Source organism: Lolium rigidum, chromosome 2, assembly GCF_022539505.1.
Source record: "Lolium rigidum isolate FL_2022 chromosome 2, APGP_CSIRO_Lrig_0.1, whole genome shotgun sequence".
In the NCBI taxonomy this organism is placed as follows: domain Eukaryota; kingdom Viridiplantae; phylum Streptophyta; class Magnoliopsida; order Poales; family Poaceae; genus Lolium; species Lolium rigidum.
The window spans coordinates 142,800,102-142,814,193 of record NC_061509.1 but is presented as its reverse complement, the minus strand read 5'-3'; positions in this window follow the sequence as shown (position 1 = coordinate 142,814,193).

Here is a 14,092-nt window from a genome sequence, read left to right as displayed (position 1 = left end):
AAAAGGACTGCAGGGAGTAACAAAATCTCACACTGCATACGCTAAAATTATGTATATGAAACTGATCTTGAGGATCAAATAAATAATAACTTCATAGCTAAAACGATGAGACTAATGCAGTTCTAAAAAAACAGAAACCCCAAAACAAACCCAAGTATACAAACTAAGAATCGGAACAATATGAGTTGGCTCACTTTAATCCATACATCACAGTATAGGGCATGGCGTGCTGTCCTCTCAATACTGATTCATCTACGTCCAACATCCATGGAGTGTACGTGGCAACTGTGAAAGGCGATGAGAAAAAGTAGATATCCTGGCTTTCTATACCAAAAGCTCAGATCTTTGACACCTGAGAAGCACACAGATTGCCAATCCTTAAGAAGAGAATCAAGTAACCAATAATAGTAAAAATAGACATAAAAATTCTTGTATTGGTAACGCCGGTTCAACCTTCTCTTCATGCCAGATAACTTATGGTCTGAAAATGACATGAAGCTACAAACCTCTGGTTTAGCACTCTCACTACCCATGGTTCTACCACTTGATATTTTGTCTAGCTTCTCATTATTTTTTATTGTCTCTATCTTACATGGATGTGTTATGAATTTATGGTTATCAAAGTATAAACAAACGGATACTTTAGATGTGTATGTGTGTGATCTGGTAATATGAAGATAACACACCGCAGGGGACATCATATCCAATTTCTACCTTGATTGGACTGAAATATGCTTTTTTTGGTGAAAACGAACTTTATATATCAAAAGACATAGGATTACAATCGTTTGTGACAATATCTATGACGATTGACAGGATAGATCCCACGATCACCATGTCCGCATGATTTCTAACTTGTCATCTTCTGCCTTGTTGCTCTTCCTCTCTCACGATCTTGTTGATTTTGCACCTCGGAAAGATGTGCACCAAGCTGATAGTTACTTCATGACCTGCGGCACACCAAGTGGCTTGGTTATTTGTGTCAGAACTGAGTGCAGTAGCAACATCATTATAATCAGTCTCCAAGATGATATGTTCATCGAAACTTTGGGGTATATTTTTTATGCCCAACAGTGTGGCAGTTGCTTCTGTTTGTATGACATCAAACCAGTTATCTATGTTCTAACAGGCAGACAACACCGCTGAGTCGTATTCCTTCCGAGCAATTATGATAATGCCTCTTGGCCTAGTCTTCTCAATGTAGGAGTCGTCCACATTGACCTTCACCCAACTGTTAGGTGGCAAGGACCCGACCGATGAGCACACATACAAAGAATTAGAGGCAATAAGGTGCATAGGACTTTAACCTTTGCTATCCATGGTCGAGAGGGAATGAGCTCCCAACTCTTCCAGATGGCTTTGGAGGAGAATAACCGAGCTCTTAATGGTATAACATAGGATTAAAAAGTACTTCGATAGAATTTGAACATGCCATTGAGCTAACATGAAAACAAACAAAAACAGGAGAAACAAAAGTGATGGAACAATGATTGGTAGCAGTGCAACTGGTATTACAATAATTTTAACACTGATTGATCTCAATCATTTGACACAACATCTGCAGAAACATGGTAACTTTTCGGCTAATTGTAAGCAGACTAAAGTTGAATAAACATGTATCCATATTCTGTTTCTAATTCATACCGAACATATACATGGTGAGATTCGGTTGTGCCTGAGGGCTGAGGATAACGATAGATGACTATTCATATTCAGCAATACTAAGATATCATCAACCATTATTTAAGGCTATTTCTTTTCGATGGTTATCACAGATCAATGTATTGTTCTCCTTTATCTAAAAGCAACAATTGTTGGTGGCCCCTGATCGTCCAGTTAGTGTCCTTGGCAGCACGGCATGGTCGGTAGGTTCTTCCACTTAGCTTCAGAAGCGGCCTGCTCGAATCTCTCCTAGATTTCACAAGTCGATGTTTGCTGGAAGAAAACCCGCACCTTCAAGTTCACTTGAGTTGAGATCATTGCTCTTCTAATCTCATCTTTCAAAGTTGCTCCAGCTCCTCCAAGATACCAAGATTCTTGGCATTCGAAATAAAAAGAAATCTTCACATTATGGACAGTAATAGTTCTCCTTTGATCATGCACATCGAAATAAGGAACAAATAGGAGCTACACATGGGTGAGGTTTTTTTTAATGGATCATGTCGTTCGACATGAGTGAAACTGCATCACCAGTTGCTCATGCCATGCTCCAACTTCTCCCAGGTTTGAGAAAATCTTAAGTTCAAGTAAGGTTTGGCAACAGCTGTCCGCTTCAAACCAAATAAAGCAGGTTAGCTTAAACCCAGATTGAGCAAGAGTTACTTGTAGTGGTTATATAAGCAGGAAAATTCATGCTAGGAGAACAGATTGATATTTTCCTGTTAGGCAGAAGTAATACCGGTTATAAAGGATGGAGTGATGGACACTAAAAAAACTGCGTACAGTCCTATTCTTGCAAGTTTACACCTAAACCAGAGGCAATTGCTGATGTATTTGGTGGCAGAAGACCATGTCTCGCTTAGACCCGCTAGCAAACAACTAATATTCGCTGGAAGAAAGGTTAAATATAATTGTGATGTTATTTATCCTTTCTTGCATGGTTCTGAAACATTTACAATACTAACTTAAAAATAGTACTACTGAAATAACAATTTAATGAACATCATAGGTTCATACTAATTGACAAACATCTGTGGACTGGAACCAAAGATAGTAGTATCAAGTAAACAACATGGAATCACGGCAATAATTACCAAGAGCAAAGAATAATGACTTACTGAAACTTGTATCTTGTATTACAATTTTTCATTTCCATTCTTCGATTACAGTTTGAGTCGGCATAAAAGAAAGTACGAAAATACCTTCTAACAAACCCAATAACCCATAAGTATATAATTATCTTGCTTCTTCTTCCTCAGTGGTAATAACACCACAAAGCTTAACCGATGCTTCTTTCTCCCTCTTCACATTGGTGAAAAGATGGACCAACTGAAGGGGCATAATCTGAAGAATCTGCAAGGAAGATCTAAATCAAGACTACCTGAACAACAACGGTAAAGTTAAAAAAAATAAGAAAAACAGTAAGAATGCGATGGCATGCAAAAAACAGTAGAAACTCGACCGGCCGCTTGCGCAAACGGATCAAACGCATTCAAGCGTCCACATGAGCAGAGCAAAGAATAGCCCATAACAGGAGTAACAGCCAGCATTACGGATCAAACGCATTCAAGCGTCCACATGAGCAGAGCAAAGAATAGCCCACAACATGAGTAACAGCCAGCACTACGGATCAAACGCATTCAAGCGTCCACATGAGCAGAGCAAAGAATTGCCCATAACAGGAGTAGCAGCCAGCACGGACAACTGATTTCCTCCTGATCGACTTCTCCAAGGAGACGACGTCGATGACGAAGCAAGACAGAGGGAAGCATACCACGTATTGCAAGCACAAGCATACCATTCAGCTGGTCGAAGTAGATGGGCCACAACCTGGCATAGCCCACGTTTGAGTGACTACCTCCGCTCGGTGCACCCGTGCGCACCCTCGCCCTCGACATGTGTTTCTCTGTGGACGCCGTCGACGTCGCCACTGAGCTGAACTGGCCGGTCTATGTTTCTACACCGGCAGCGCCAGCAGCCTCGCCGTCAACCTGCACCTCCCGCATACGCAGCCCCAGATCGATGGCGCGATGCACCGCTGTGCTTCCCGGGGAACCGCCCCTCCAAGCTCACCTCCCCCGTTGCAGGCGCTCGAAACGGCGTCCGCGGCCGCGCCACACCGCCGGTGCACTGTGTTGCGCTGATGGTCTCATCCGGCGGCGGCGCCGAGAGGAAGCAGCACAAGTGCCTCGCGCGGCTGGACGCGCAGCCGGAGGGTAGCGTGCTATTGCTCTATTTCGGGAGCATGGGCACCTGTCGAGGAGGAGGCTCGAAGAGATCGCCGTTCGGCTGGAAAAATCCAGGCAGAGGTCGGCAAGCATGCCGGCGCGTCCACCGATCCGGATCCCACGACTACCGCGATCAGATCGACATCTGAATAGCACAAAGATAGATAAGGTAAGGCATAGGGAGGAGCACCTCGACAACAGAAACAGCACGATCTGCATCAAAAAGGATAAAGCACCATACTGAGAACTAATAGGATATATTTTACAAATAGAAGAAGAGCATGGAACGCAGGACACATGATGGAAGCAACGGCGGAATATCAGCAACAGGAAAGAATCAATTCAAGAGAGGAGAATGTAAGAAAAAATACAGAGAAGAAGAATATATGCGCGCACCTGAAAGAGGCCTCCTGCAGCTCCTCAGCCTCATCATGGATGCCTCACGACGGACCGGCTGCCCGGAGCTCCAGCCAGCAAGCCACGCCACGCCGCCACACCACACAGGAGGCGCTCAGCTTGGGGCCGTGCCGCCCTGATGGATTTCCTCTGGGCATAACACGGCGGCGAGGGAAGGAGTGGAGGACACCGATCTGGAGGGAGCAAATAGACGTTAAAGATGGGGATTTTTTCTTCGTAAGCGACGGGATTGAGGAGGAGGAGTCAGCAGCGATGATTGGGGACGGAGAGGAAGATGGCTTGGTTTTCTCCGTGGTAGGCCATCCCACCGCTTTGAACGGACGGCCGAGTCCAAATAGACCTCGTCCACCCAGCCCAGCGCCCCAGCCACACCCGAGGTACGTAAGGCAAAAAGGAATTGTATACATACTTTCAAAGCTCCTAAAAGTGCTAGACAGAGCCCAAACACTACACAGGAAAAATGCTGCTGTAGTAAAAATACACGTGTCAGCAAGCCGATGACTCAAAAAAAAATTCAAAATTCTGTCAAAAAAGAAGTTTGTTACCAAATAGTATAGTACTTATACAAGAAGCTACAAACCTCCAACTAAAAGCAAGAACAAAGCAGTCAATCTATGATATAGTTCGCCCAGGCATTGACTATTCCTGTATGATTTTGGGATTGTGAATATATTATCATTGGCCCAGGCACTGATTATTCTAGGACTTCAGCATTGTGAATATACTATTATTGGCCCAGGCACTAATTATTCTTGTAATGTTTTTGTTATATATTGGCCAAAATAGAAGCTGATAAGTAGTAGTCAATAATCATTAACTCTTGGTTAACAACACTATTCAAGACATGTATATAATGTAAGCCAATTCTGGTATATCATGCCCTTAGAAAATTCATGTCTACTCCTAAAGATAATTCTACGGTGGAGTTGGGGATACAAGGTTTTATTTTATTTTGCAGGATTGCCGCCAGAGACGCCGGCAGGGCACACCACCGCCAGAGACGCCGGTGAGATCAAGTCCACCGGTAGATCACAACTTGGCCTGGTTGGGACTCACAGGCCCAGATCCAAGCCCAAAGGCCCAAATCAGATCCCGATCTTCCCCAGCCGTCATCACCACAACGACCGGCGGCGCGCCACCTTCTCCCCATATGGACGCTCCGCGGAAGGGCCTCAGGCCACGGCCAAAACGGTCGCGCCACCCATGCCCTCTGCCGGCGACCCACATCCTCCCGTGAAGCACCGCAGAAGAGCACCTCCCCTGCCCTCCATCGTTTCAACGGGACGGGCGCCGCCGGAAGCAGCGGCTGCCTGGAGATCGAACTTCGGTGGCTCCCTTTAGGTTTCGGGCGGGGTGCCTCTGGAGTCGCTCGGGAGGAGAGCGACCCGGGATATGAGTCAACATGTGATCTGTTTATCAAGCCGACGGCTACACCGATTGTACAAATCATGTGCAACAGCTTGCAACGGCTACACGCATTATTAATGGCCTAGCGCTTCTCCACCGGTTGTACTAATTTGCCATTGCGTTCATGTTATCATATTTCGTGGCTCCGGCCCAAACATCTGGTGTAAAATAATTTTAGACTAGTCAAAGTGTGTTACTACTCTATGTTACTACCTCTATAATGGATAGTAACATATGTGTGGTATCATGTAAGGTAATATTTAGTAGGTTGTAGACTCATCTTATCTTGAGAGGTGTAATGTTACGGTAACATAGCTAGTTACCACATCAGTCTCTTTTTTCAATTATTGTGATGTCATATCACCAAAATATATTAAAATATGTGATGTTACTACCTATGTTACTCCCACTATAAATAGTCTAATACCAATACTACACACCTCTCCGACCAGCGAAAAACAATGCAAAGCTCCGTGACAACATAAGCTGATTGATACGACGGAGTAGTACAAGACGACAAGCTCTCGTCGGAGTAGTCGGCGAAGTACTCATCTGCCCTGGAAGGAGTGTAGGCCACGTCCACCATGCATGGTCGGCCGCTTGGCCGGGTCCCGTTGCAGGCACGCCCTGGCCACGCTCATCACGGCCGCCAGGCTGCGGGAGGGCAGTTCTGCTGTGCGAGTACCGGGTCCATTCACGCCGCCGCCGCCGCCCGCGCCTCCAGCCTCTTCTCCCGGCCGCGGAACACCCTCTCCCTCGCGCCCGGACACCAGCTCAAGCAGGACGACGCCGTATGCGAACATGTCCATCTTGGTGGTGACGAGGTCGTCGACGAGGTACTCGGGCGCGATGTAGCCCTGCGTGCCGACAATGTGGGTGGTGACGGCGTTGTGGCCGGTCTTGGCGAGGCCAAAGTTGGCGATCTTGGCGCGCATGCGGGAGTCAAGGAGGACGTTGCTGCTCTTGATGTTCTTGTGCACCACGCGCGGCCAGGTGTGCTCGTGGATGTACTGGAGGCCGTGGGCGAGGTCCAGGGCGACGCGGTCTTCACGTACTCGTACACCAGGTAGCATACGGCCGTACACAAGGTAGCATACGGCCATACACCAGGTAGCAGTCGCCCATGGCCGAGTTGATGCCGGCCTGCCTCGCATGAGTTGGGCAATTTGGAAAACTTCAATGGAGCAGGTGCGCTCTGTGCACCTTCACATTTTTTCACTTTGTCTTTTTTGTATCTTCCAAATTATGTAATATTTTGATTTGATTTTTTTGCAGGTCATTCAAAAATAACAAATAGAATGGAGGAAAAATAGATCAGATTTTTTTTGTGCAAATTTAAATTTTAAATTATTTAAATTTCAAAACAAATTCTTGAAATACATATATAGATAATGACATAAAAATCTAAAATATTTTTCCCACATTCCAATTGTTATGTTTAAGTGATCTGCAAATTTTAGAGTTCAAACAATGTGTGGTGTGAGAGATACAAAAATGAGAAATTGTTTGAGAGGGGAATAAAAAGAACTTGCACGGATCTTGATGCAACATAGACGGTGTGGATATGGGTGTTCTCCAAGCACCTGCTCTAAAAGTCCACTCTCTAAAATCGGTAGTTTGGTAGCCTAGGCGGAAAAGGAATCCCTGCACAACACGGTTCTTAAAGCAGCCTAGATGTAGGAAAAACTTGGTCCGACGAGAACGCTCGATTCGGCCTTTTTTTCATAGCCGGCGTGGCGAGCGAGGGAGGTGGAAATGTCGGGAAGCGCGGGAGATGCCACGACGCCTTAAGAAGACGCGCCATAATTCCCCTCACCGCCCATCTCCCCTCAAACTCTCGGCAGTTCTCACTCACCCTCTCCTCTCCCTCCTCTCTCCTCTCTTGCCACCGGCAGTTCTACTGCTGCCGGTAGATCCAAAACCGCCGCGAGGAGGCCTGAGGAGAGGATATTCGGGGATGCCATCATCGTCGTTGCGTAGACGGGCCGCTTCTTCTCCCGTTTCAAGCTCTACTCGGCAATGACATCCATGGCGGTAAGACCCTAATCTAAACTTTTAGGCTTGATTGTTCATAGATCTGTTGTTCGCCAGTGTTCGATCTACGGTTATTGTAGGATAACGTTGCATAGAAAACAAAAATTTTCCTACCGCGAACACGCAATCCAAGCCAAGATGCAATCTAGAAGACGGTAGCAACGAGGGGGTATCGAGTCTCACCCTTGAAGAGATTCCAAAGCCTACAAGATGAGGCTCTTGTTGTCTGCGGTAGACGTTCACTTGCCGCTTGCAAAAGCGCGTAGAAGATCTTGATCACGATCGGTTCCGGCGCCACGAACGGGCAGCACCTCCGTACTCGGTCACACGTCCGGTTGTTGATGAAGACGACGTCCACCTCCCCGTTCCAGCGGGCGGCGGAAGTAGTAGCTCCTCTTGAATCCGACAGCACGACGGCGTGGTGTCGGTGGTGGTGAAGAAGTCCGGCGGAGCTTCGCTAAGCGTGCGGGAAGTGGAGGAGCGGGGCGGCTAGGGTTTGGGGAGAGGGGGCGCCGGCCACTATAGGGGTGCGGCCACCTTGGTGGTCTTTGAGGTGGCCGGCCCCCTCCCCCTTGGCCCTCATTATATAGGTGGAACCCCAAGAGGTGGTGTCCAAGTCTTCGAATAAGACCCGAACCAAATCCTTCCATAGGGGGGGGCAATCCTAGCCCAACTAGGACTCCCACCCAAAGGTGGGATTCCCACCTCCCATGTGGGGGGTGGCCGGCCCCTAAGGGGGAGTCCACTTGGGACTCCTCCCCCACTAGGGTTGGCCGGCCATGGGGGGTGGAGTCCCTTGTGGACTCCACCTTCCTTGGTGGTTTCTTCCGGACTTTTCTAGAACCTTCTAGAACCTTCCATAGAACCTTCCGCGACATTTTATTCACATAAAATGACATCCTATATATGAATCTTATTCTCCGGACCATTCCGGGACTCCTCGTGATGTCCGGGATCACATCCGGGACTCCGAACAAATATTCCAACTTCATTCCATATTCAAGAACTACCATTTCAACATCCAACTTTAAGTGTGTCACCCTACGGTTCGAGAACTATGCGGACATGGTTGAGTACTCACTCCGACCAATAACCAATAGCGGGATCCGGAGATCCATAATGGCTCCCACATATTCAACGATGACTTTAGTGATCGAATGAACCATTCACATACATTACCAATTCCCTTTGTCTCGCGATATTTTACTTGTCCGAGGTTTGATCTTCGGTATCACTCTATACCTTGTTCAACCTCGTCTCCTGACAAGTACTCTTTACTCGTACCGTGGTATGTGGTCTCTTATGAACTCATTCATATGCTTGCAAGACATTAGACGACATTCCACCGAGAGGGCCCAGAGTATATCTATCCATCATCGGGATGGACAAATCCCACTATTGATCCATATGCCTCAACTCATACTTTCCGGATACTTAATCCCACCTTTATAGCCACCCATTTACGCAAGTGGTGTTTGGTGTAATCAAAGTACCTTTCCGGTATAAGTGATTTACATGATCTCATGGTCATAAGGACTAGGTAATTATGTATCGAAAGCTTATAGCAAACAACTTAATGACGAGATCTTATGCTACGCTTAATTGGGTGTGTCCATTACATCATTCATATAATGATATAACCTTGTTATTAATAACATCCAATGTTCATGATTATGAAACTAATCATCCATTAATCAACAAGCTAGTTTAAGAGGCATACTAGGGACTTCTTGTTTGTCTACATATCACACATGTACTAATGTTTCTGTTAATACAATTCTAGCATGATATATAAACATTTATCATAAACATAGAGATATAAATAATAACTACTTTTATTATTGCCTCTAGGGCATATCTCCTTCGATCTCCCACTTGCACTAGAGTCAATAATCTAGATTACATTGTAATATACCTAACACCCATGGCATTCCGGTGTTGGTCATGCTTTGCCCTAGGGAGAGCTTTAGTCAACGGATCCGCTACATTCGGATCGGTGTGTACTTTGCAAATCTTTACTTCTCCATCTTCGATGTACTCGCGAATCGAGTGGTAACGCAGCTTGATATGTTTCAGCCTCTTGTGTGACCTTGGCTCTTGTGCATTGGCGATGGCACCCATGTTATCAAAGTAAATGATTAATGGGTCCAATGCACTAGGAACCACACCGAGCTCTACAATGAACCTCTTCATCCATACCGCTTCTGATGAAGCCTCTGAAGCCGCTATGTACTCTGATTCTGTTGAAGACTTCGCCACCGTGCACTGCTTCGAGCTTGCCCAGCTTACTGCAGCACCATTCAATATAAACACGTACCCAGATTGTGACTTAGAGTCATCAGGATCAGTGTTCCAACTTGCATCGGTGTAACCATTTACAACGAGCTCTTGGTCACCTCCATAACAAAGAAACATATCCTTAGTTCTTTTCAAGTACTTCGGGATATTCTTGACCGCTGTCCAAAGGTTCCATTCCTGGATCACTTTGATATCTCGCTAGTCAAACTAACAGCATGTGCTATATCCGGTCTAGTACATAGCATGGCATACATGATAGATCCTCATCGCCGAGGCATAGGGGATATTACTCATCCTTTCTCTTTCATCCGTCGTAGCCGGTCCTTGAGTCTTACTCAAGACCTTGCCCGGTAACATAGGTAAGAATCCTTTCTTACTTTCGTCCATTCTAAATTTCTTTAGAATCTTGTCCAGATATGTACTCTGCGATAGCCCTATTAGGCGTCTTGATCTATCTCTATAAATCTTGATGCCTAATATATACGATGCTTCACCAAGGTCTTTCATTGAAAAACTATTATTCAAATAACCTTTTACACTGCTTAATAGTTCTATATCATTCCCAATTAATAATATGTCATCTACATATAATATCAGGAATGCTACGGAGCTCCCACTCACTTTCTTGTAAATACGAGCCTCTCCATGACACTCGTATAAACCCAAAGTCTTTGATCACCTTATCAAAGCGTCGGTTCCAACTTCTTGATGCTTGCTTCAGTCCATAGATTGAACGCTGAAGTTTGCATACTTTGTCAAGCATTTTTAGGATCGACAAAACCTTTGGGTTGTACCATATACAACTCTTCCTCAATGTCTCCATTAAGGAACGCCGTTTTGACATCCATCCGCCAAATCTCATAATCGAAAAATGCAGCTATTGCTAACAAAATCCTCACAGATTTTAGCTTCGCTACAGTGAGAAAGTCTCATCGTAGTCAACTCCTTGAATTTGTCGGAAACCCTTTGCGACAAGTCGAGCTTTATAGACAGTAATATTACCATCAAGCATCTGTTTTTCTCTTGAAGATCCATTTATTCTCGACGGCCTTTCGGCTATCGGGTAAGTCTACCAAAGTCCATACTTTGTTATCATACATGGATCCCATTTCGGATTTCATGGCTTCTTGCCATTTGTTGGAATCCGGGCTCATCATCGCTTCTTCATACGTCGCAGGGTCCTCATCATTGTTATCCACAATCATGACATTTAGACAAGGATCATACCAATCGAGAGTGGCACGTTCCCTTGTCGATCCGCGAGGTTCGATAGTTTCCTCGCTCGAAGTTTCATGATCATTATCATTAGCTTCCTCTCGTTGCCGGTGTAGGCGGTACAGGTACAACTTCCGGTACTGCGCTACTCGATCAACGAGTATAGATTCATCAATCTCATCGAGTTCTACTTTTCTTCCAGATACTTCTTTAGTGAGAAATTCTTTCTCAAGAAAGGTTCCGTTCTTTGCAACAAATATTTTGCCTTCGGATTTGTGATAGAAAGTATACCCTATAGTTTCCTTAGGGTATCCTATGAAGACGCATTTCTCCGCTTTGGGTTCTAGCTTGTCCGGTTGTAACTTTTTTACATAGGCTTCGCAACCCCAAACTTTCGTGAACGACGACTTAGGTTTCTTATTAAACCATAATTCATACGGTGTCGTTTCTACGGATTTTGATGGTGCTCTATATAAAGTGAATGCGGCTGTCTCTAATGCATAACTCCAAAATGATAATGGCAAATCGGTAAGAGACATCATAGAACGAACCATATCTAAGAGAGTTCGATTACGACGTTCGGATACACCGTTTCGTTGTGGTGTTCCCGGCGGTGTCAATTGTGAAAGTATTCCGCATTTCTTTAAATGCATGCCAAACTCATAACTCAGATATTCACCTCCACGATCAGATCGTAGAAATTTTATCTTCTTGTTACGTTGATTTTCTACTTCACTTTGAAATTCCTTAAACTTCTCGAAAGTTTCGGATTTATGTTTCATGAAATAGATATACCCATATCTACTCGGATCATCTCGTGAAGGTTAGAACATAACGATAACCACCTCGCGATGCTATACTCATTGGTCCGCACACATCGGTATGTATGATTTCCAATAAGTCGGTAGCTCGCTCCATCATACCGTAAAATGGAGTCTTAGTCATTTTTCCCATTAGACATGCTTCGCATCTATCAAGTGACTCAAAGTCAAGTGATTCAAGTAATCCATCGTGATGGAGTTTCTTCATGCGCTTCACTCCAATATGACCAAGACGACGAATGCCACATATAAGTAGAATTATCATTCAATTTAATTCGCTTAGCATCAATGTTATGTATATGCGTATCACTACTATCGAGATCTAACAGAAATAAGCCATTCTTTTGTGGTGCTCGACCATAAAAGATATTATTCATAAAAATAGAACAACCATTATTCTCAGACTTGAATGAATAACCGTCTTGCATTAAACAAGATCCAGATATAATGTTCATGCTCAACGCGGGTACAAAATAACAATTATTTAGGCTTAAAACTAATCCCGAAGGTAGATGTAGAGGAAGTGTGCCGACAGCGATCACATCGACTTTGGATCCATTTCCAACGCGTATTGTCACTTCATCTTTCAGTAGTCTTCGTTTATTCTTTAGTTCCTGTTTCGAGTTACAAATATGAGCAACCGAACCAGTATCAAATACCCAGGTACTAGAACGAGAACAAGTGAGATAAACATCTATAACATGTATATCAGATATACCTTCTTTCTTCTTCTTGACAAGGCCGCTCTTCAGATCAGCCAGATACTTGGAGCAATTACGCTTCCAGTGTCCCTTCTCCTTGCAGTATAGCACTCAGCATCGTGCTTGGGGCCGTTCTTAGGTTTCATAGGAGGCGTGGCAGCTTTCTTGCCACCCTTCTTGAATTTTCCTTAGACTTGCCCTGTTTCTTGAAACTAGTGGTTTTGTTGACCATCAACACTTGGTGCTCTTTCTTGATCTCAATCTCAGCGAGCTTTCAGCATGCCAAAGAGTTCCAGTAACTCCTTGTTCATGTTCACGCATATTGTAGTTCATCACAAAGTTCTTGTAACTTGGTGGCAGTGATTGAAGGACACGATTAATCCCCGGTACCGTTAGGAATCACTATTCCCAAGTCATCGAGTTTCTTCGCATGCCCGGTCATGGCGAGCATGTGCTCACTAATGGAGCTGCCTTCTTCCATCATACGACTCAAGAAATGTTTCGATGCTTCATAGCATTCCACGGCCGCATGAGTCTCGAAAATAGTCTTTAACTCTTTCATCAACTCATGAGGATCGTGGTGCTCAAAACGTTTTTGAAGATCGGATTCCGGATCGCACGGATGGCACACCGAACTTGAGAGTACCGAGTTTTCCGAGTCTCGTAAACGACTTTTACTTCATCGGTTTCGGTTCTGCAGGGAGGGTCACCTAGCGGTGCATCAAGCACATATTGCAGATTTCCGCCGCAGAGGAAGATCCTCACATGACGGAACCGGTCGGTGAAGTTGCTACCGTTGCTCTTAAGCTTTTCTTTCTCTAGGAACTGGTTAAAATTGATTGGGGACGCCATCTCTACAACATATATTTGCAATAGTTTAGACTAAGTTTATGACAAATTGAGTTCAAATTTTAATTCAATATAATTAAAAATCTAGGTGAACTCCCACTCAAAACAATATCCCTCGCATTGTCTTAGTGATCACACGAACCAAATCCACCACACCATAGTCCGATCATCACGAGACAAGGTGTAATTTCAATGGCGAACACTCAAAGTGTTCATCATATCAATCATATGATTCATGCTCTACCTTTCGGTATCACGTGTTCCGAGACCATGTCTCGTACATGCTAGGCTCGTCAAGGCCACCTTAGTATCCGCATGTGCAAACCGGCTTGCACCCGTTGTATGCACTTGTTGATTCTATCACACCCGATCATCACGAGATGCTTCGAAACGACAAGTCTTGGCAACGGTGCTACTAAGGATGAACACTTTATTATCTTGAGATTTTAGTGAGGGATCATCT